Genomic DNA, 24,466 nt, shown 5'->3' on the forward strand with positions numbered 1-24,466 from the left:
AGAATCACTTGAACCCGGGAAGCAGAGGTTGCAGTGAGCTGAGATCGTGCCACTGCACTCCAGCCTGAGCGACAGAGTGAAGCTCCATCTCAGAAAGAAAAGAAAGAAAGGACAGGACAGGACAGGAAGAAAGAAAAAGACTCAATTAGTAATTTTAAAGCTCCCTGTACATCTTGCCATAGAAACACCAAAAACAAAAAATCAACTTTATCAAAACTCTGGAAAGCAGTCAAAGCTTTATAGCAACCAAGCAAACCCTAAGAAAAAGATGCCTTTGATGTTAAAAAAAAAAAAAAAAAAAAAAGGCTGGGCGCAGTGGCTCACGCCTGTAATCGCAGCACTTTAGGAGGCCGAGGTGGGCAGATCACCTGAGGCCAGGAGTTTGAGACCAGCCTGGCCAGCATAGTAAAACCCCATCTCTACTGAAAATATAAAAGTTAGCTGGGTGTGGTAGTGCATGCCTGTAGTCCCAGCTACTTGGGAGGCTGAGGCAGGAGGATCGCTCGAACCCAAGAAGCAGAGGTTGTAGTGAGCCGAGATTGTGCCACTACACTCCAGTCTGGGTGACAGAGCAAGACTGTCTCAAAAAAAAAAAAAAAAAAAAAAAAATGGTGACTTAAACCCAGTGGGAGAACTTTGTGGCATATTTAACTTACCCCTGCCCCATCCCTACTCCCTGGCTCAGCAGTGGTCTTGAAGGTAGCAGTCCATGTTTCTGGTGTGGGTTCCCTGGTGCTGGAGGGAACAGAGAGGATCTGGTTTTCAAAGAACAGTGGTTGTCTGTCTGTCTGACCTGTCAGTGGCTCCCTGAAAGCCCAATGCAAAGATCTTGCCTTTTTTTGTGCCTACGTGGCAGCTCTCTGGGGTGCAGAGTGGCTACGGCCAGGGCGTTTGTTGCAAACATTAAAGTCAAATGAACTAGACGCTGCAGCCTGGCGCAAAAGATATTGATTGGGGCAAACAATTGACTTGCTAAAAGCCAGGGAGGAAAAGCTGGGAAGTTGGATACTTTGGAGAAATAAAGGCTTTGAAAAATGAGCCAGGCACGGTGGCTCATGCCTGTTATGCCAGCATTTCGGGAGGCCAAGGCAGGTGAATCACCTGACATCAGGAGTTTGAGACCAGCCTGGCCAACATGGTGAAACTCCATTTCTACTAAAAACACAAAAATTAGCTGGGCATGGTGGCAGGTGCCTGTAATCCCAGCTACTTGGGAGGCTGAGGCAGGAGAATCACTTGAACCTGGGAGATGGAGGTTGCAATGAACCAAGACCGCGCCACTGCACTCCAGCCTAGGAGACAAGGGCAAAACTCTGTCTCAAAAAAAAAAAAAAGTCCACACTGGCAGTTTTTTATAAAGCTAAATATAATTTTTTTCTGCATCTACTTGATAATTGTAATATATATATGTATAAAATCTTATCATGCAATCCAGCAACTACACTCTTAGGCATCCATCCAACTGAGCTGAAAACTTCAGTCCACACAAAAGCCTGCACACACATGTTTATAGCAGCTTTGTTCATAACTGCCCAAAACTGGAAGCAATCAAGACATCCCTCAATAGGTGACTGGATCAACAAACTGTGGAATATCCAGACAATGGAATGTTCTTCAGGAATAAAAAGCAATAAGCTATCAAGCCACACAATGACACGGAGGAACCTTAAATGCACATTGCTAAGTGAAGGAAGCCAGTATGAAAAGATTACATACTGAAAAAAAAGAAAGACAAGATTATATACTGTGAGACTCCCACTATATCACATTCTGGAAAAGGCAAAACTATAGAGACAATAAAAAGACCAGCAGTTGTGTGGTTTGTGGGGTGAGGAGTGAAACTATTTTGCATGATAATCTAATAGTGCATACCTGACATTATACCATAGTCAAAACCCACAGAACTATACAACACAGAGACTGAGCTCTGTCTGGGTGTAGTGGCTCACACCTGTAATCCCAGCACTTTGGCCCAGGAGTTTGACACCAACCTGGGTAACAAAGTCAGACCCTGTCTCTAGGAAAAAAAAATCTTTTTAATTAGCCGGGCATGGTGGCACGTGCTTGTGGTTTCAGCTACTTGGGAGGCTGAGGAGGGTGAATCGCTTGAGCCCAAGAGTTGGAGGCTTCAGTGAGCTATGATTGCACCACTGCACTCCAGCCTGGGCAACAGAGTGATACCCTGTCTCAAAATAATTAATTAATTAATTAAGTATTAAAACAAACAAAAAAACCCAAATGAATAAAAAAAGAGCTTCCACATATTCCTGGGAACTTAGAAGGTGGCATCTCAGGGTGGGCACATGTTTGGAAAGGACCGGAGAAGGCTTCCAAGCTCTCACCTCTGGCTGACCTTCGCTCTGTGCAGGCAGAGAGTGAAGGCAAAGGTAGGGTTGTTAACCGCCTGCCTGAGTGTGGAAGCAGTGCCCCGCTGCAACTACTGGGAACTTTTTGTTTTTTGTTCTCTGTTTTTTTTTTTAGCTCCAGGAGTTTAAGAAGATCTCTGTTAAGTCACTAGCTGACCACTAAACTAACAGAACAGTCTACTGACCACACCCCACAAAGAACACAGTCTTTACAAAAATAGCTTAGAACAGCCACTAAACAAACAGTTACAACCCACAATAAGCAGCAACAACCAAGCCTGAGGACAGGGAAGAAAGGAAGAATCCCATTCCCAGAGTTACCAGACTGCAATATGCAAAATATCCAGTTTACAGGCTGGGTGCAGTGGCTCACACGTGTAATCCCAGCACTTTGGGAGGCTGAGGCAGGTGGATCACCTGAGGTCAGCAGTTCAAGACTGGCCTGGCCAACATGGCAAACCCCCGTCCCTACTAAAAATACAAAAATTAGCTGGCTGTGGTGGCAGGCACCTGCAATCCCAGCTACACGGGAGGCTGAGGCAGGAGAATCGCTTGAACTCGGGAGGTGGAGGCTGCAGTGAGCCAAGATCGTGCCACCGCACTCCAGCCCGGGCGACAGAGTGAGACTGTGTCTCCAAAAAAAACAAAAACAGGCCAGGTGCACTGGCTCATGCCTGTAACCCTTGCACTTTGGGAGGTCCAGGAGGGCGGATCACTTGAGGTCAGTTCAAGACCAGCGTGGCCAACATGGTGAAACCCCGTCTCTACTAAAAATACAAAGATTAGCTGGGTGTGGTGGTGTGTGCCTGTAATGCCAGCTACTCAGGAGGCTGAGGCAGGAGAATCACTTGAACCTGGGAGACGGAGTCTGCAGTGAGTTGAGATTGTGCCACTGCACTCCAGCCTGGGTGACAGAGACTGCATCTCAAAAAAAAACAAAAAACAAAAAACAAAAACAAAGAAACAGACAAAATGTCCAGTTTTTGAATCATGGAAGCTTGAGAAAAATGAGAGGTCGAGTTTTTCGCAAAAAATTATGAGTCATGCAAACAAAAAAGCATAGCCCCTTCAGAGGGCCATCCGTCTCACACAAATGGAATCAGATGACCTGTGGCCTTCTGTGTCTGGCTTCTTTCACTAAGCACAGCGTTTTCAAGGTTCACCCACACTGCAGCACGTGTCACTGCTCCATTTCTTTCCAGGGCTGAATAATGTTCCCCTGTCTGGAGAGACCACATTTTGTTTAACCACTCTCCTGTTGATGAACATTTGGGTTACTTCCATTTTGGGGCTATTGTGAATAATTCTGCTCACACCTAGACGTTAAAGAAATGCTTCATGACTCACTGATAACAAATCTAGGGCATACTGGAATAACAGGAGTTTGGGACTAGATTTCTAGGCCACCAGTTTCTGTTTTCTAAGAACTTTTCATGTTGATATGTAATAGAACCTCTGTACCTGCAATGTCTGCATTGCATGTTATATGTCTACCTGCCTGTCTGCGTGTATGCAGCCTATTGAGGCAGCACAAATTTAAAGTCAGATACAGGTACGTAATCCCATATACAACTCTGAGACCCAACTGAGTTTCAGAATTTGAGGGGGTTTTAGAATTGTAAATCAATGCATACCCCGTATTTTAAGTAACTTCCAGTGGGGTTCAGGGCAGTACCTGGTAACCAAATCATTATTTCTGCATCATTACCTATGACCACTCAGCGTACGTGAAATAAAGGCTGTGAAAAGCAACATGTAGGGTCAGGTTTGGCCACCAGATGATATTTGAGATGCCTCAGGATTCTCAGAGCTTTTTGGGTTTCCAAAAAATCAGGGAGAGGAGTGTGGATCTGTAAGCCAAATTCAAATTCCACCAATTCCACAGTTTCTGCTACAGTGCTGCTATAAACTGTTTTCACTACTCCATGAGGGGAAAAAACCCATCTCCTCCTGCATCTCCCAATAATAAAAACAAGTGAATAAAAATCATGTATATATTTTTTGAGAAGGAGTCTTGCTGTGTCCCCTAGGCTAGAGTGCAATGGCGCAATCTTGGCTCACTGCAACCTCTGCCTCCTGGGTTCAAGCAATTCTCCTGTCTCAGCCTCCGAGTACCTGGGATTACAGGCACTCACCACCACGCCTGGCAAATTTTTGTACTTTTACTAGAGATAGGGTTTCACCATGTTGGTCAGGCTGGTCTCAAACTCCTGACCTCAGGTGATCCACCTGCCTGGGCCTCCCAAAGTGCTGGGATTACAGGCATAAGCCACCGCGCCCGGCCTAAAAATCATATTTATTAAGCACTTTCTCCACATCGGGTATCATACCAAGTGCTTTATATGCATTAACTTACTTCTCACAAAAACCTAGATTGTAGTATTACTTCCCTTTTACAAATAAGGAAAGAGAGACTGATTTGTCCAAAGCCAAAACCCAACAGCCAGATCTTAAACCCAGATACTTTGACATTAGCGTTAATGGTCTTGCCCATTACACAATACCGATTCCCTATAAACTAAACTGTATACTGCATTGCTCCAATTAAACTACAAAACACATAAGGTGCTGGGTCAGGGGGAAGAATATCTCTGGACTCCCCAAGGCCAAATCACCTGCTTTCCAATATACTCCCATAGTCCACAGAACAAACTGGTTAGGTTACAACCTCAGACAGGCAAGCCAAAAGTCCAAAGGCCGTGCTTTGATATTTACATCCTTCTCCAGACAGTAAAGCAAAACCCTCTCTGCCAATACTGAGCTTCCTTTTATTCTGTCAACACATACATTCAATTCAACAAGAGTTTTAGCACCTTCTAGGTACAAAACTCCCTGCTAGCCCTTGCGAGGCAGAGTTTATGGTCTCCTGCAACCCGGCAGACATTCCCAAGGACCCAAATACTCTTTCCAAGAATTTTATCATTTTGTGTTTTCATTCAAATACTCAACATCACTAACGATCAGGGAAATGCAAATCAAAACCACAATGGGATACCACCTTACTCCTGCAAGAATGGCCATAATCAAAAAATCAAAAAATAACAGATGTTGACATGGATGCGGTGAACAAGAAAGCTTTCTACTCTGCTGGTGGGAATGTAAACTAGTACAGCCACTATAGAAAACAGTGTGGACATTCCTTAAAGAACTAAAAGTGGAACTACCATTTGATCCAGCAATCTCACTCCTGGGTATCTACCCAGAGGAAAAGAAGTCATTATACAAAAAAGATACTTGCACATGCATGTTTAGAGCAGCATAATTTGCAATTCCAAAAATATGGAATCAGCCCAAATGCCCACCATCAATCAAGGAGTGGATAAAGAAATATATATATGATGGAATACTACTCAGCCATAAAAAGGAACGAAATAATGGCATTCACAGCAACCTGGATTGAACTTGAGACTATTATTCTTCTAAGTGAAGTAACTCAGGAATGGAAAATCAAACATCGTATGTTCTCACTTTGTAAGTGAGAGCTAAGCTACGAGGATTAAAGGCATAAGAATGATAGAATGGACTTTGGGGACTCGGGGGGAAAGGGTGGGAGGGGATGAGGGATAAAAGACAACAAATTGGGTTCAGTGTATACTGCTTGGGTGATGGGTGCACTAAAATCTTACAAATCACCACTAAAGAACTTACTCATATAACTGAGTACCACCTGTTCCCCCAAAATCTATGGAAATAAAAACTAAAAAAAGAAAAAAGAAAAGAAAAACCCAGTACATCTGGATCATTAAAGGACTCCCTTGTAACCGAGTACTACCATGTGGTTTCAATGCCTGGGTGTGTTTACAATCTCACTCATGCCAAAAAGGACTACTTTAATTGCTTCAGGCTAACAAGAAGAGGATGGAGGGGGATTTAGCTCATAATAATGTCTTTGGGCTCTACTAGAGGCCAGCTGGCATCACGGTACAAATGGAGGTTTTGCTGCAGTTCAAATTGAGACAAGGGATGGGAGAATTGAGACCTCACAGGGCCTGCTAAACCCAAAAGGGCCCAGGGTGGCAGTCGGCAAAGTAATTGTTTCAAGGAGCAGTTAAGTTTCAGGAAATGGTATCCCTCTCATTAAATTAATGTTTGTAATTCAAATTACATCAGTTTGGTTGCTTTGTTTATATTTAATTTGCAAATTGATTTTGGCTTTATAGCTGCACAGGAGCTATACACTTTAGGAACTTATGTCTTGTTCTATCATCACTGATGCCTTGTTTAATAGTTTTAAAACAATTTAAGTCAATATTGGGGATCCGAAGCAATTTTAATTTTTTTTTCTTTTAAAAAAATGCTATCAACCCAGCGCAGTGGCTCACGTCTGTAATCCCAGCATTTTGGGAAGCTGAGGTGTGCGGATCACTTGAGGTCAGGAGTTCGAGACCAGACTGGCCAACATGGCGAAACCCCGTCTCCACTAAAAATACAAAAATTAGCCGGGCATGGTGATGGGTGCCTGTAACCCCAGCTACTCAGGAGGCTGAGGCCCAAGAATCTCTTGGACCCGGGAGGCGGAGGTTGCAGTGAGCCAAGATTGTGCCACTGCACTCCAGCCTGGGTGACAGAGTGAGACTCCATCTCAAAAATAAAATAAAATAAAATATAAAAGGGCCATCATTCCATGACTGGTGGGGGTGAGAGGAAACAAAGGATTCTCCTATGAAATGCTACGACCTTTGGGAAGGTAACCTACCATGAGATTCTAGACTGTAGAAGTAAGTCCACAATAGATAAATAATATTTACTATGTGTGTTGTTTGGAGGGGAGGGAACAATCTGAATGCCCATCCAATTTACAAATATATTTTATTTAGTCTGCAATATATTTAAATATGTTTCAATTAGTTATCCAGTTAAAAAATAGATGGGGCCGGGTACAGTGGCTCACGCCTATAATCCCACCACTTTGGATGGCTGAGGCAGGCAGATCACCTGAGGTCAGGAGTTCAAGACCAGCCTGACCAATATAGTGAAACCCCATCTCCACCAAAACTACAAAAATTAGCTCGGCATAGTGGCACTTACCTGTAGTACCAGCTACTCAGGAGGCTGAGGCAGGAGAATTGCTTGAACCCGGGAGGCGGAGGTTGCAGTGAGCCAAGATCATGCCACTGCACTCCAGCCTGGTGACAAAGCCAGACTCCATCTCAAAAATAAATAAATAAATAAAATAAGGCCAGGCGCAGTGGCTCACGCCTGTAATCCCAGCACTTTGGGAGGCTGAGGAGGGCGGATCACAAGGTCAGGAGATTGAGACCATCCTGGCTAACACGGTGAAACCCCGTCTCTACTAAAAATACAAAAAATTCGCGGGGTGTGGTGGCGGGCGCATGTAGTCCCCGGGAGGCTCGGGAGGCTGAGGCAGGAGAATGGCGTGAACCCGGGAGGCGGAGCTTGCAGTGAGCCAAGATCAGGCCACTGCACTCCAGCCTGGGCCACAGAGCGAGACTCCATCTCAAAAATAAATAAATAAATAAATAAAATAAATAATAGAAAAATAGATGGATAGAGCACTAGAGCATCACTATCCAAAAGCACTTTCTATACTACTAAGCTTGCACTGCCCAATACTGCAGTCTTTAGCCACATACAGCAGTTGAGCACAGAAATGCAGCTAACACCCTTGAGGAACTAAACTCTTTATTTTATTTAAGTTTAGTTAAATTTATTTATTTATTTAGAGACAGAGTCTCACTGTGTCACCCAGGCTGGAGTGTAGTAGTGCAATCTCAGTTCGCTGCAACCTCCACCTCCTGGGCTCAAGTGATTCTCCTGCCTCAGCCTCCTGAGTAGCTGGGGATTACAGGTGCCCGCCATCATGCCCAGCTAATTTTCGTATTTTTAGTAGAGATGGGGTTTCTCCATGTTGGCTAAGCTGGTCTCAAACTCCTTACCTCAAATGATCCGCCCTCCTCGGCTTCCCAAAGCGCTGGGATTACAGGCGTGAGCCACCGCGCCCGGCCAGTTAAATTTAAACAGGTACAAGCGGCTAATGGCTACCACATCAGATGGTGCAAATCTAGAGATTTCTCATTCAAGTTAGGCTTTCCAACTTCTATTTAAAAATGTGAAAGAAAAAATCAGAAGATCTGTCAATGCTGAGTCCACATTCCTGCAAGGCAACAATTGGCTGGAGCTGAGAAGCCCCCACCACTCCCTATTCTCTCACACTCTCTCAGCTCACTGATTTCTGTGCCCTGTCAGGCCTCTGGAGGCATCTGAGTTTATGACCCTCCAAATGAAACCCTCCAAACTCAGGCTTAAATGTCACCTCCACTATAGAGAACACTTCCAACATAAAAAAGTCTGAGATTAATTTCTCCCTCCTCTGAACCCTCACAAGCACTTGTGTAACAATCCACTTAACATTTATTCTAAATTATCTAGGAAGTTAATTATCTTTAAAATTCTCCCATTTTCGCCAGACTCTGAGCTCTAGGATGGCTGCGACTCGGCCTTAGGTGTCTAAACTTCTCAACTTCTCACAGTATCTTGCCTAGCACAGAACTTTGATCACAGAAGGCTCTCAGCATCCTTTTCATTCATGAGTGACAGAATTCCATTGTGCCACCTCTTTTCCTCTTTGAAAAGCTCCAACCACTGTTCTGCCACCACTCCCCACACCTCCCAAGCACCACCTTCTCCCTTCTCTCTCTGCATCCATGTTACCAGGGAGAGGGTCATCAAGTCTGAGTAACAGCGGGTGCCTGGGAGTTGAGAAGACAGACTTGCAGCTTTCACCCTAGCTATGCAATTTCCTTCATTTTATTTTATTTTTTGAGACAGGGTCTTACTCTGTCGCCCAGGCTGGAGTGCAGTGGCGTGATCTCAGCTCACTGAACCTCCACCTCACGGATTCAAGCGATTCTCCCATCTCAGCCACCTGAGTAGCTGGGCTTACAAGCATGTGCCACCACACCTGGCTAATTTTTGTATTTTTAATAGAGACAGGGTTTTGCCATGTTGGCCAGGCTGGCCTCGAACTCCTGCCGTCAAGCAATCCACCCGCCTCAGCCTCCCAAAGTGCTAGTATTACAGGTGCAAGCCACTGCACCCGGCCTGCAATTTCCTTCCTTACTTTCCCACTCCAATTTTTTTTTTCCTGAGTCGGAGTCTCTCTCTGTCACTCAGGCTGGAGTGCAATGGCATGGCCTTGGCTCATTGCAACCTCCGCCTCCTGGGTTCAAGTGATTTTCCTGCCTCAGCCTTCCGAGTAGCTGGGACTACAGGTGCACACCACCACACTGGGCTAATTTTTGTATTTTTAGTAGAGACGGGGTTTCACTATGTTGGCCAGGCTGGTCTCAAACTCCTGACCTCGTGATCCACCCACCTCGGCCTCCCAAAGTGCTGGGATTACAGGTGTGAGCCACTGTGCCCAGCCTCCACTCCAAATATTATTGTAAACTATAGACCCATTTTGTTTGTCCTACACAGTGTTTTTACAAATTGGATTAGTCACCAACATTTTTTTTTTAATGGGGAGATTTCACCTTCCTATATGGATTTCTGGTTTCTCTTGAAAATGATTAGATTTGATATTCCTTCACAGTTAACGAGGTAGACCTGAGGGACAAATGGCATCTCTAGAAAGGTCTCCAGTTTTCCCAGCCCTCACTTATCTTCCTGCCTGGCCCTTATAATATTCATCATTGTAATAATAATAACAGTGAACATTTATTGAGGCTTTATGACATGCCAGGTACTCTTGTAATCACTTGTATATCATCGTATTTAATTCCCACAACACTTGACGCATATACTGTATTATAACCCTATTTCACCAATGAGGTAAACAGTCCAGAGAAGTTGAGTAACTTGCCCAAAACCAGAGCTAGGATTCAACCCTGGGTAGTCTAATTTCGAAACCCTTACCCTTGCCCACTCCACTATGCTATTATCACACACTTGAGACTGGGACTCCTGCTTCACACTCCGTGCCTACATTCTTAAGTAGAACAATCAAGAAAGACTTCCAGCTGGGCAAGGTGGTTCTCGCCTGTAATCCCAGCACTTTCTGAGGCCTAGGTAGGAAGATTGCTTGACTCCAGGAGTTCAAGACCAGCCCGGGCAACAAAGTGAGACCCCCCCCCATCTCTACAAAAAAATAAAAAATTAGCCAGGTGTGGTGGTGCACACCTGTGGTCCCAGCTACTCGGGAGACTGAAGCAGAAGGATTGCTTGATGTTGGGAGGTCGAGGCTCCAGTGAGCCAGGATCACACCACGGCACTCCAGCCTGGGCAAAGAGCAAAACCTTGTCTCAAGAAAAGAAAGGAGAAAAGAAAAGAGCAAAACAAAGCACAAAGACTCCCTCCTATAGTCTTATAGTCATGTAACCAATATCTAATTTTAACCAGAAGGTAAAGTCGTTTTCTCTGGCCGGGCACGGTGGCTCACGCCTCTAATCCCAGCACTTTGGGAGGCCAAGGTGGGTGATTCAGTTCAAGACTAGCCTGGCCAACGTGGTGAAACCCCGTCTCTACTAAAAATACAAAAAATAAGCTGGGCGTGGTGGTACGCTTGTAATCCCAGTCACTTGGGAGGCTGAGGCAGGAGAATCCCTTAAATCTGGGAGAAGGAGGTTGCACTGAGCCAAGATCGTGCCACTGCACTCCAGCCTGGGTTAGACTCCATCTCAAAAAAGAAAAAAAGAAAAATCAGAAGGATACTTTCAAAGGAAAATCCATACACAGAGTTAACTAGAGTAGGAAAAGACACATCAAAGTTTCTCCCCAAAAGCTGATTCTAGCAGAAAATGCAAACAAACCCTAAAACCTAGGACAGCAATTTTCATGGCTAGGTAAATGGGGGGACCCTTTGGGGTCCTCAAGAATCTTTTGGGGAGTCTGCCAGATCAAAACTATTTTCATAATAACATTCAGACATTATCTGCCTTTTTCACTCTCAGTGAAGCTTTCCAGAGGCTACAAGACATGTGGTATCTCAAGAGACTGAATGCAGAGGTAGGGAGGGGAATCCTGATGACTGTGAAAATATGAATCAATGCCACTCATCTAAATTTTTCTGAAACAATTTTTTAATTTAAAAAGTACATTTTGGGCCAGGCGTGGTGGCTCATGCCTGTAATCCCAGTACTTTGGGAGGCTGAGGCGGGCAGATCACGAGGTCAGGAGATCGAGACCATCCTGGCTAACACGGTGAAATCCCGTCTCTACTAAAAATACAAAAATTAGCCAGGAGTGGTGGCGGGCGCCTGTTGTCCCAGCTATTCCGGAAGCTGAGGCAGGAGAATGGCATGAACCCGGGAGGTAGAGCTTGTAGCGAGCGGAGATCGCTCCACTGCACTCCAGCCTGGGCGACAGAGCGAGACTCCATCTCCAAAAAAAAAAAAAAGTCCATTTTGGCTGGGTGTGGTGGCTCATGCCTATAATCCCAGCACTTTGGGAGGCTGATGCAGGCAGATCACTGGAGGCCAGGAGTTTGAGACCGCCTTGCCAACATGGTGAAAACCCATCTCTACTAAAAATACAAAAATTAGCCGGGCATGGTGGTGGGCACCTGTAATCCCAGGTACTCAGGAGGCTGAGGCATGAGAATCACTTGAACCTGGGAGGTAGAGGTACACTCCAGTATGGGCGACAGAGCAAGACTCTGTCTTAAAAAAAAAAACTCGCATTTTATTTTTCTGTTTATATATAATGGGTTTATTATTGCCCTTTTAAAATCAATTAATAAACATTTTGAAAGTTTATTAGTTTAAACTTCTAATACAGCAAATGCCAGCAGATAAAGTTTACATAAACAAAAATTCTCTACAGCCTTCAATAATTTTTAAGTGCGAAGGGGTCTTAAGAGCAAAAGTTTTAAATTAGCTGGGCGTGGTGGTACGCACCTGCAGTCCCAGCTACTTGGGAGGCTGAAGCAGAATTGCTTGAACCCGGGAGGCGGAGGTTGCAGTGAGCGGAGATCGCACCACTGCACTCCAGCCTGGGAAACAGAGCGAGACTCCATTTCAAAAAAAAAAAAAGCAAAAGTTTGAGAACTGCTATTCCAATAAGAAAAAGTCCTGCACGTACACATGTGCCCAAGCAGACGTGCATCTAAAAGAAAGAAATCCGAAACTGAAAATTCCAAAGTGGTGGCCAGCAGGCATATTTTATAAGTTCCCTACGCTGTCTTTTTTTTTTTTTTTTTTTTTTTTTGAGACGGAGTCTCGCTCTGTTGCCCAGGTTGGAGTGCAGTGGTGCAATCTCGGCTCACCGCAACCTCCACCTCACAGGTTCAAGCGATTCCCGTGCTTCAGCCTACCCAGTAGCTGGGACTACAGGCGCCTGCCACCACGTCCAACTAATTTTTTGTATTTTTAGTAGAGACAGGGTTTTACTATATTGGCCAGGCTGGTCTCAAACTCCTCGGCCGCCTCGGCCTCCCAAAGTGCTGGGATTACAGGCATGAGCCACTGCGCCCAGCCTACACTGTCTTATTTAATTCTTAAATTATCAAATGTGTTGCTAGCATTTAGAAATCAGAAGGTTTCACCTAAGGATAGTTTTCTGGCCTCTTCTCAAAGAAATCGAAAGTTCTGGCAACACTGGCCTGACATTTCCACTGCCTGGCATCACTTAGATGGGACATACAATCTTTGGTTCACGACAATCCTTACTTCTTCCCTTTACCTGTGCCTTACCTGTAAGTACCTGAGTTGCCACCCTGAGCTAGGGAAGGAAAAACGTTTTTTGCAATAAACATCAATAAAGAAACACACATCTATCTATGTCTGCACTCCTCCTAACAGGTCAGCATGCACAATAAATAGCCCTTTTCCCTGTTTGACTTCTCCAAAGCAGTAACTTGTATGATTATCATTAGTACGGACTTTGGTATTGCTTAGAAACCCTCTTGAGAAAGAACGAGATCTATCCAACAAAGCAGGTGTCTTTGGCCCAGTGCAAAGGAAGGAAACTCACCAGAAGAGCAAGTTAGTGAATCTTCAGGGAACAGGAGGACCCAGTTTAGGCCCCACAGGGAGGGGGTTCAGGTGACAAGCAGACCATTGGATATGTCCTCCTGGAACGCTGAGTGGTAAATGCAGGACACTCCCAATTTCTTTTGCCCTGAAAGCAGGTGGTGGGAAGGAAGAAGCAGTCAGGACTTGGGTCCCAAAGAAACAAGAACAGAGATGGAAAATGGAGAAGAGCAACAATTTTTGGAAGAAGGCAGAAAGCAGTATCAACAGGGGAGATCTGAGTAAGGAGGAAAGGTTTTTTTGGTAAGAAGAAATAATTGCTCCTTCTTTCCTTATTTTTCCCCCCTGGGAAGAGACCTAGGGAATTTTACCGGGAGAAACTTAATTAGGGCAGAATTGGTGATAAAATAAGGATATTTGCCGGAAAGTTGGGGGTAGGTGAGGAGGACTGGAAATATAAATATTAGACGAGAGAGAAACTGGAAGGAATTAATTGGTTTGTTCTAAGCGAAAAGATATTCCAAAAAGGGGCACTCTAGGTGTGAAGAAAAAAATTTTGCTGGAAAGTGATCCCGAATGGATGAAAAAAAAAAACTGGGTTAATTTTTTTTTCTTTTTTTGAGCTAAAGGAAGTTTCTTAAAGGAGGGGGAGGGGCATGTCAAGGAAGGGAGGAGAGATTTGGAGTTTTGCTGGAAGATCCTAAAAAGGGATAAATCTGGGTGCCCCAAAGTGGGACTATGGAGGAGGAAGGGGGATTTTGAGCAGAAGGGGCCTGGAAAGGGCTAGCGAATGCAAGGCCCAGATGCAGAAGGTGGGGAGGTCGGGTAAGGCCCGCAGCGCGAGTTGGGGGGCTGCGAGGGGGCAGTTGAGGCCCGGGGGGACGGAGTGGGAAAGAAAAGGGGGTGCAGCGGGCCAGGGGCTCCTGAGGAGGGTCTTCTCCAAAGGGGAAGGGCCTGTGGGGTGCAGCGGGGCCCGGAGCTGTTGGGTTGCAGAAGATGCGTGCGTGACGCAGGGTGAGGGGCGCCCGCCGCGCCTGCTGCGCCCCTCGAAAGGCAGATGGGGCCCCCTAAAAAAAGAAATCAAGAAACGAATGAGATTGTAAAAAGGGGGAGGGGTTGAAAAAAGAGGAAATAATAGTAATGGGGGATAAGGAGGAAAGGGAGGGGCAGGGGCAGCAGCAACCGGGTTTTACCCGCCCCCGGGGGCTCGCGCGCCGGGCCTCGCGCCTGGCGCCTCGCGGGGCTCCCAGCGGCCTCCCGCCTTCCCCGCGCCGCCCGGGGCGCACGCGCAGCCCGGCTCACCCCTGGAGCTCCCCGCTCACGCGCGGCGCGGGCGCGCGTACGTGACCGCGGGCCGCCTCACGCCTCCCAGAGCGGCCTCGCGCCCGCCGCGCACCGTCCGGGCTCCCGGCGCGTGCCTCCTGGCCGCGCGCTCTCGGCTGCTTCTCCGAGGGGCGGGGCTTGCCGCGGGCGGGAAAGGAGGCGGTTGGTCGCCATTTTGGGAGGAGGGCGGTTGAGGGCGGAGAGTGAGAGGAGGGAGCCAGGGAGGAGCGGCGGGGGGAGGGGCCAGTCCCCCAAGACCCGCATCCCGAGGCCGAGAGTTCCGGGAGCCTCCACTCCAGCCATTGTTCCTGGTGGGCGGTGTTAGAACGCGGTGGCGGCCGCTGGATGGCTGCCCCCAGTCCCCGGAGGGGCCTCTCTGAGCAGCGTCCTGGTGCTGAGGAGGCCGTATCGTCGGTTTCCGGGGACCCTGTCGCGAGCGCGGGAGTCTCTGGGGGTCTCTTCTGCCTCAGTGGGTGGGGGAGATGTGGGGCGAGCTGCTCCTCCCTTTTTTTAAAATTTTTTTCAGAGACAGGGTCTCCCTGTCCCCCAGGCTGCGATCACGGCTGCCGCACCCTCCCCTTCCTGGGCCCAGGCGATCCTCCTGCCTCAGTCTCCTGAGTAGCAGCGACAAGGCGGGCGCCGCCACACCTTGCTAATTTTTACATTTTTTTAAGAGATAAGGTATCGCCATGTTGCCCAGGCTAGCCTGGTTCCCCTGGGCTCAAGCGATCCTCCCGCCTCAGTCTGCCAAAGCATTGAGATTATAGGTGAGAGCCACCGCGCCCGGCCTGTTCCTCCCTTCTTTGGGGAAAGGCTGAGCCATCTGGGGCCCCTGCTCCGTGCTGAGCTGTGTTGGGAAGGGCGGTGGGCCCTGGTGCCGACTGGCCAAGGAGCATCTTTTTTTTTTTTTTTTTTTTTTTTTGAGACAGGGTCTTGTTCTGTCGCCCAGGCTGGAGTTCAGTGGTGCGATCTCGGCTCACTGCAATCTCCGCCTCCTGGGTTCAGGCGATTCTCCTGCCTCAGCCTCCCGAGTAGCTGGGATTACAGGCACGCGCCACCACGCCCGGCTAATTTTTTGTATTTTCAGTAGAGACGGGGTTTCACCATGTTGGCCAGGCTGGTCTTGAATTCCTGACCTCAGGTGATCAGGTGATCCGCCTGCTTCTGCCTCCCAAAGTGCTGGGATTACAGACCTGAGCCACTGTGCCCGGCCTGGCCAAGGAGTTTGAACTGTCCTACAACTGAGGCAGATAATTCATTCCTTAGAAACGGAGTGCTGAAGATCTGTGGAGAATGAGAGCAGATTGGTGGTTGCCCGGGGTGGAAAGGGGCATGGCGGATCTTATCTGGGTGATGGAAATATTCTAAAACTGAGCTATGGGCCAGGTGTGGTGGCTCACGCCTGTAATCCCAGCTCTTTGGGAGGCCAAAGTAGGAGGATCCCTTGAGCCTAGGAGTTTGAGACCAACCTGGGCAACCTAGTGAAACCCTGTCTCTAAAAAAAAAAAAAAAAAATTAACTCGAGATGGTGGCATGCGCCTGTAGTCCCAGCTACTTGGGAGGCTGAGGCAGGAGGATTGCTTGAGACTGGGAGTCCAAGGCTGCTGTGAGCTATATGATTGGGCCATTGCACCCCAGCCTGGGGGATAGAGCGAGACTCTGGTGAGGAAAAAAAAACGGTTATGGTGATGGTTGCACAACTCAGTAAATTTCTAAAAATCATTAAGTATACACTTAAGTGAGTGACTTTTATGTCAATTATACTGCAAAGTTGTTTTTTTTTTAATTGATTATTGGGGGAGGAAACAGAGGAAAGAAGAGGGCCTGTCATCTTGCTTTAGGATCCCTTCAATTAGCAATTTTTTATTGGGTCTCTGTTCTAGGTGCTCAGATATAGTGTCTGGGTCAAACAGACATTCCTCTCCTCCTGGAACTTGTGTTTTAGAGCAGTGCTGTTCAGTAGTAATAAAATGCAAACTTCAAGCACCAGCCATATATGTAATTTTACATTTTCTAGTAGCCATGTTTAAAAAAAAGGAACAAAATGTAAAGAAGGCAGGTGTGGCGGCTGGCACTTGTAGCCTAGCTACTTGTGAGGCTGAGACAGGAAGATCACTTGAACCCAAGAGTTGGAGACTGCAGTGAGCTATGGCCCTGTCTGTGTAGAGCCACTGCACCAGCCTGGGCAACATAGCGGGACCCACTCTCTTAAAAAAAAAAAAATGGGTCGAGACAGATGTGGTGGTTCACACCCGTAATCTCAACACTTTGAGAGGCTGAGGCAGGAGGATTGCTTGAGTTCAGGAGGTCAAGACCAGCCTGGGCAACACACCCAAACCTAAAAATCAAATAAATAAAAGTAAATAATAAAATCAAATAAAAGAGAAACACAGGTGAAATTAATTTGGTAATATTTAATCCCAAATATTTCAACACCTTATCAGTATAAAAACTAAGAGATAATTTACACTTTTGGGGCTGTCTTTAAAACCCTGCATATACAGTATTTTACATTCACGGGACATCTCAATTCAGACCAGCCACATTTCCAGGGCCCCGTGGAACCTTGTAGCAAGTGGCTCTGGTACTGACAGCATACCTCTACAGGGGGACAAGCAAATGCATTTACTTTTTTTGTTGTATTTTTTTGATACAGGGTCTCACTATGTCACCTAGGCTGAAGTGCATTGTTGTAATCATGCCTCGCTGCACCCTCAACTTCCTGGGCCCAAGCTATTATCCCACCTCAGCCTCCTGAGTAGCTGGTACTACAAACATGCACCACCACACCCAGCTAATTTTTTGTATTTTTAGTAGAGACAGGGTTTTGCCATGTTGGCCAGGCTGGTTTTGAACTCCTGGGCTCAAGCAATCTTCCTGCCTTGGCCTCCCAACATGCTGGGATTATGGGAGTGAGCCACCGTGCCTGGCTGCAAATACATTTATAATGCAGTATGTTATACCTTGAAGAAAAACAAAGGAAAGAGGATAGGGTCAGAGGGTATTGTTTTATACAGGTCAGTAAAGCCTTCTCTGGTGAGATTGCATTGAGCAGAGATCTGAAGGAAATAAGGAAAGGGCCTATGAAAATATCTGGGGTAAGAAGAGAGGGAACAGCAAGTGCAAAGGCACTGAGGCAGGAAGATGTGGAACCCTTTTGAAAGACAGCAGAGAGGCCAGGCATGGTGGCTTATGCTTGTAATCCCAGCAATTTGGGGGGCCCAGGTGGGCGGATCACTTGAGCCCAGGAGTTCGAGACCAGCCTGGCCAACATGGTGAAACCCCATCTCTACTAAAAATACAAAAAATTATCTGGGCATGGTGGTGCACACCTGTAGTCCCAGCTACTCGGGAGACTGAGGCATGAGAATCTCTTGAACCTGGGAGGCAGAGGTTGCAGTGAGCCGAGATCACGCCATTGTGCTCCATCTTTGGTAAGAGTAAGACTCTGTCTCAAAAAAAAAAAAAAAAAAAAAAAAAAAAATGAGAAGAAGAGAGACCAGTGTGGCTAGGGCCACGTGAGTGAAGAAACTAGGGGTAGATGGTATAGGGACTTACAGGTCATGCTAAGGCAGGAATTAAACACCTAGAAACAATTTCAGAGGGATTCTTCCTTTATTTAGCATACTCTTTTGTTGTTTCGTGGGGTTTTTTTGTTTGTTTCTTTTATTTTCTTTTTTTCTTTTTCTTTTTCTTTTTTTTTTCTTTTGAGACAGAATCTCGCTCTGTAACCCAGGCTGGAGTGCAGTGTCACCATCTTGGCTCAATGCAACCTCTGCCTCCCGGGTTCAGGTGATTCTCCTGCCTCAGCCTCCTGAGTACCTGGGATTACAGGCTCGTGCCACCATGCCCAGCTAATTTTTTGTATTTTTAGTAGAGACGGGGTTTCACCATGTTAGCCAGGATGGTCTCCATCTCCTGACCTCGTGATCCACCCGCCTCGGCTTCCCAAAGTGCTAGGATTACAGGTGAGAGCCACTGTGCCTGGCCTTCTTTTCTTTTTCTTTTTTTCTTTCTTTTCGTTTATTTAGCACACATTTAAAAAATGCTTTGTTTCAGCCATGTAATCTCTCTTCTTGATGGAGGAAATAAAGATCCTAGCCACTGCACAGATGAGAATTTAGTTAAAAAACAGGACTTAAGCTCCTGAAATAAATTAGCATCTTCTGTCATTGATAGACATTGAACAGTTTATGGACAAAGAAGATAAATGCAACACATAAACAAAAAATTAGCATTAGCCAAGCACGCTTGTAATCCCAGCACTTTGGGAGGCCAAGGCAGGTGGATCACCTGAGGTCAGGAGTTCGAGACCAGCCTGGCCAACATGGTGAAACCCCATCTCCACTAAAAATACAAAACTTAGCCAGGTGTGCTGGTGCATGCCTGTAATCCCAGCTACTCAGGAAGTTGAGACAGGAGAATTGCTTGAGCCTGGGAGGTTGAGTCTGCAGTGAGCCGAGATCGCACCATTGCACTCCAGGCTGGGCAACAGAGCGAGCCTCTGTCTCCAAAAAAAAAAAAAGCATTTAGAATTTATTTTAAAGGCCTACAAATTAAGGTGACAACCTAATAAAAAAAAGAATATAAGATTTGAAGAGGCACTTCATACAAGAGGAAACATGAAGTGAGGGCTAACCACAACAACGAGGGAATGCAAATTAAAACCAAAGATACCGCGGCACACCTACCACTTTGGTGAATTAAAAAAAAATTTTTTTTTCTGTTTGCTGAAGCAAGAGGAACTCATACAGGACTAGTAACGGGTAAAATTGGTAGAACCACACTGACAAACCCAGGGGTTGACTCTAGAGAAATTCTTGATCATGTGTACCAAGAGATGTAACAGAAGAATAAGCAGCAATGTTTGTAATAGCAAAAAAAAGAAAAGAAAAGAAAGGAAAGAAACAGATTGGATCCTGGATTCTGGATTGAATAATCGTGGAACAAAATAAATAAATAAATACATAAATAGAAAGGCCAGGCATGGTGGCTCACGTCTGTAATCTCAGCACTGTAGGAGGCCGAGGCAGGTGGATAACTTGAGGTCAAGAATTTGAGACCATCCTGGTCAACATGGTGAAACCCCATCTCTACTAAAAATATAAAAATTAGCTGGGCGTGGTGGCAGGCACCTGTAATCCAGCTAAGGCTTAGGAGGCTGAGGCAGGAGAATCGCTTGAACTTGGGAGGTGGAAGTTACCGTCAGTGAGCTGAGATGGTGCCACTGCACTCCAGCCTGGGAACCAGAGTGAGAGAGACTCCATCTAAAAAAAAAAAAAAGACATTACTTAAAAAACTAGTGAAATCTCCAACAAAGGCCAGGCATCTGTAATCCCAGCACTTTGGGACCCCAAGGCAGGAGGATCACTTGAGCTCAGGAGTTCAAGACCACCCTGGGCAACTTGGTGAGATCCTGTCTCTACAAAAAAATTTTAAAAGTTACCCAAGCATAGTAGCACATGCCTATGGTCCCAGCTACTCCACAGTCTGAGGTGGGAGGATTGCTTTAGCTCAGGACTGCATTCCCATCTAGTTAACAGAGCAAGACTGTCTCAAAAAAAAAAGAAAAAATCTCAACAAAGATTGGAATTTAGTTAATAGTAATGTATCCACTTTTTTGGGTTTTTTTTTTTTTTTTTTGAGACGGAGTCTCGCTCTGTCACCCAGGCTGGAGTACAGTGGCACGATCTCAGCTTGCTGTAAGCTCTGCCTCCAGGGTTCACGCCATTCTCCTGCCTCAGCCCCCCAAGTAGCTGGGACTACAGGCGCCCAACACCACGCCCAGCTAATTTTTGTATTTTTAGTAGACGGGGTTTCACCGTGTTAGTCAGGATGGTCTCGATCTCCTGACCTCATGATCCGCCCGCCTCAGCCTCCCAAAGTGCTGGGGTTACAGGTGTGAGCCACCACGCCCAGCCTTTTTTTTTTTTTTTTTTTTTTTTTTTTTTGAGATGGAGTCTGGCTCTGTCTCCCAGGCTGGAATGCAGTAGCATGATCTTGACTCACTGCAACCACCGCCTCCCAGGTTCAAGCGAGTCTCCTGCCTCAGCCTCCAGAGTAGCTGGGATTACAGGCGCCCGTCACCACACCCAACTAATTTTTATACTTTTAGTAAAGATAGAGTTTCACCATGTTGGCCAGGGTGGTCTAGAGCTCATCCTGACCTCAGGTGATCCGCCTGCCTCAGCCTCCCAAAGTGCTGAAATTACAGGCATGAACCATTGCACCCGGCCTGTTTTTTATTCTTTTGTTTTGTTTTGTTTTGTTTTTGAGACAGGGTCTCATTCCGTCGCCCAGGCTGCAGTGCAGTGGTGCCTTCTGGGCTCACTGCAATCTCCGCCTCCCAGGTTCAAGCCATTCTCCTGCCTCACCCTTCCGAGTAGCTGGGACTACAGAAGTGCACCACCATGCCTGGCTTATACATTTTGTATTTTTTGGTAGAGACGGGGTTTCACTGTGTTAGCCAGGCTGGTCTCGAACTCCTGGCCTCAGGTGAGCCGCCTGCCTCAGCCTTCCAAAGTATGAGGATTTTAAGCATGAGCCACCGAGCCTGGCCAATGTTTTTGTAGTTTTGACAAAACTACAAAATTGTACAGTTGTGTCACTTAACAACGGAGATCTGTCTGAGAGATGTATCTTCAGGTGATTTTTTTCCTTGTTGTGTGAATGTCGTAAGATATACAAACCCAGACGGTATAGCCTACCACACACCTAGGCTATATGGTGTAGCCTATTGTTCCTAGGCTACAAACATGCAGCATGCAACTGTACTGAATCCTGTAGGCAGCTGAAACACAAAGGTAAGTATTTGTGCATCGAAACATAGAAAGGTACAGTAGACCAGGCGTGGTGGCTCACGCCTGTAATCCCTGCACTTTGGAGGCCGAGGCAGGTGGATCACCTGAGGTCAGGAATTCGACACCAGCCTGGACAACATGGCGAAACCCCATCTCTACTAAAAATACAAAAATTAGCCAGGCGTGGTGGCAGGCACCTGTAATCCCAGCTACTTGGGAGGCTGAGGCAGGAGAATCACTTGAACCCGGGTGGTGGAGGCTGCAGTGAGCCGAGACCTCACCACTGTACTCCAGCCTAGGCGATAGAGCAAGACTCCATCTCAAAAAAAAAAAAAAAAGAAAAGAAAAGAAAAAAGAAAAGGGATGGTAAAAATACAGCATTATAATCTACAGGACCTCTGTCATATGTGTAGTTCTTATTGGCCAAAACGTTGTTATGTGGCACATGACTGTGTGATAAAGTAAGATGCTAACATCAGGGAAAGGGTGAGGGGGATGTGGGAACTCTTCGTATCATCTTTCCAAGTTTCCAGTAAATTTAAAATTACTCCAAAACAAAAAGTTTAGGGTGAAAAAAGAAAAGGAAATAATGTCCACCTATAGGAGACTGGATAAATTGCGGTATATTTATTCAATGGAGTATTATACAGCAGTGAAAATGAGTCAATTTCCATTACACACAACAACACAGATGTGCTCCCATTTACATATAAAATTTCAACAGGGTGTGGTGAATCATGTCTGTAATCCCAGCACTTTGGGAGGCCAAGCTGGGGGGCATCACTTGAGGCCAGGAGTTCAAGACCAGCCTGGACCACATGGCAAGAAAAATTAAAAATAAACTGGGCATGGTGGTGTGATCTGCCTGTAGTTCCAGCTTCTCGGGAGGCAGAGGTGGGGAGATTGCTTGAGCCCGGGAGGTCGAGGCTGCAGTGAGCCATGATCCCACTGCTGCACTCCAGCCTGGGTGACAGAGTGAGATTCTGTCTCGAAAATAAATATCATTTCAAAACACAGGCAAAGCTAAACAATAAACGGTTTAGGGACACAGATAGAATTATTATCTTTTTTAAAGTAAGAGAGCCAGGCATGGTGGCACACACCTGTGGTCCCAGATACTCGGGAGGCTGAGGCAAGAGGATCACTTGGGACCAGGAGTTCTGGGCTGTAGTACGCTATGCCAATGCAGTGTCCACGCTAAGTTTGGCATCAATTTGGTGGCCTCCTGAGAGCAGGGGACCACTAGGTTGCCTAAGGAGGGGTGAACTGGCCCATGTTGGAAATGGAGCAGGTCAAAACTCCTGTGTTAATCACTGGTGGGATCATGCCCGTGCATAGCCACTGCACTCCATCTTGGGCAACATAGTGAGACCCTATCTCTTTAAAAAAAAGATAAAACTAGCCAGATGTGGTGGCACGTGCCTGTAGTCCCAGCTACTCAGGAGGCTGAGGTGGGAGGATCGCATGAGCCCAGGAGTCCGAGGTTGCAGTGAACTATGATTGTACCACTGGACTCCAGCCTGGTCTACAAAATGTGACCTTATCTCTCATAAACAAAAGAAAACAAAATAAAATGGAAGCCCCTGAGAAGCTAAGGGAAAAGATGTTCTTCAGAAGGAGAGGGGTACACCCTGGCCGCAGGTTCCTCTTCTCTGCCACCTTTTCCTGTTGTCTCCATCTATTCACTTTGTTCAGCATTGCTTTTGGTGATTTGTCTTTTGAATCATGTCTTTCAAGCATTCTCACACTCCTCACTCCTCTCAGCCTCTAAAGGACTCACCTGGCCAAACTCTAGCCATCCTCTTCTCTGTGCCAGCCGAGCCCAGCAGAAGGAAACCACCCAGCCAGCCCAACGGGTTTTACCTGAATCAGAGAAATCACAGGCCTCAGACAGGCGCAGGGCACTCTCTATGTGTCTCTGGTGTGCTTATATTTCCCCCCTGCCCTCCAGCCCATGACTAGGTCCCACACTTCCCTGTGCACATAGAAGCCATCAGAAGGGAATCCCCTTGTCACCTGTCCCTGTGATTCCCTCTCTCAAGGATTGGGGTCTCCCTCCCTCCCTCCCTTCCTTCTCTCCCTCCCTCCCTCCCTTCCTTCTTCCCTTCCACCTCCCTCCTCCTCTCCCTCTTTCCTCTTCCATTGAAGTTTCTCCTCCTCTCCTCCTCCTCCCCCTCTCCTCCTCCTCTTCCTCCTCTTCCTCTTCCTCCTCCTTCTCCTCTTCCCCTCCTCCTCCTCTTCCTCTGCCTCTCCTCCTCCTCCCCTCCTCTTCATCCTCCCCTTGTCCTCCTCCTCTTCCTTCCCCCTCCTGCTCCTCTTCCTTCCCCCTCCTCCTCCTCCTTCCCCCTCCTCCTCCTCCTTCCCCCTCCTCCTCCTCCTTCCCCCTCCTCCTCCTCTTCCTTCTCCCTCCTCCTCCTCTTCCTTCCCCCTCCTCCTCCTCTTCCTTCCCCCTCCTCCTCTTCCTTCCCCCTCCTCCTCCTCTTCCTTCCCCCTCCTCCTCCTCTTTCTTCCCCCTCCTCCTCCTCTTCCTTCCCCCCCTCCTCCTCTTCCTTCCCCCTCCTCCTCCTCTTCCTTCCCCCTCCTCCTCCTCTTCCTTCCCCCTCCTCCTCCTCTTCCTTCCCCCTCCTCCTCCTCTTCCTTCCCCCTCCTCCTCCTCTTCCTCCTCCCTTCCTCCTCCTCTCTTCCTCATCCTCTTCCCCTCCTCCTCTTCCTCCTCCCCTCCCCCCTCTTTCTCCTCCCTCCTCCTCATTTCCTCCTCCTCTTCTCCTCTTTCTCTTCCTCTCTCCTATATCATCCATCATCTCTCCCTCCTTCTGCCAAACCATGCCCATCACTATCCTCAAATGCTCCTGCCTCTCGCATTCATTTTTTAAAAAGAATTCCTCCCTTGAGGGAACCAAGAGATGAGAGAGACTGTAGCCACAAATCAACCACATGCAACCCAAGGACTTCGGATGCTGAGTCGAACAGACCAATGTTTTGTTTCATTTTGTTTTTAAATTATCAGGCAAGTACAGAAATCTGAACTCTGACTGCCTATTCGATG

At 46.9% G+C, this 24,466-nt stretch overlaps 1 protein-coding gene across 9 annotated transcripts in view; it reads right to left on the bottom strand.

Annotated features, from left to right (window-relative positions):
• The window catches only part of ZNF541 (zinc finger protein 541), a 53,084-nt gene extending 38,398 nt beyond the window's left edge, over positions 1-14,686 (bottom strand). For 6 of the 9 annotated variants that reach the window (XR_008516654.2, XR_008516653.2, XR_008516652.2 and 3 more), the window contains exon 1: positions 13,299-14,530. The gene's annotated coding sequence lies outside the window, so the exon portion shown is untranslated. Of the gene's footprint in view, positions 1-13,298; positions 14,537-14,599 lie in introns of those variants that run through there. The other 3 variants (XM_054540815.2, XM_054540812.2, XM_054540814.2) reach the window with 2 other exon arrangements.
• Between the last annotated feature and the right edge of the window lie 9,780 nt (positions 14,687-24,466).

Source organism: Pongo abelii, chromosome 20 (genome assembly GCF_028885655.2).
Source record: "Pongo abelii isolate AG06213 chromosome 20, NHGRI_mPonAbe1-v2.0_pri, whole genome shotgun sequence".
Lineage (NCBI taxonomy): Eukaryota > Metazoa > Chordata > Mammalia > Primates > Hominidae > Pongo > Pongo abelii.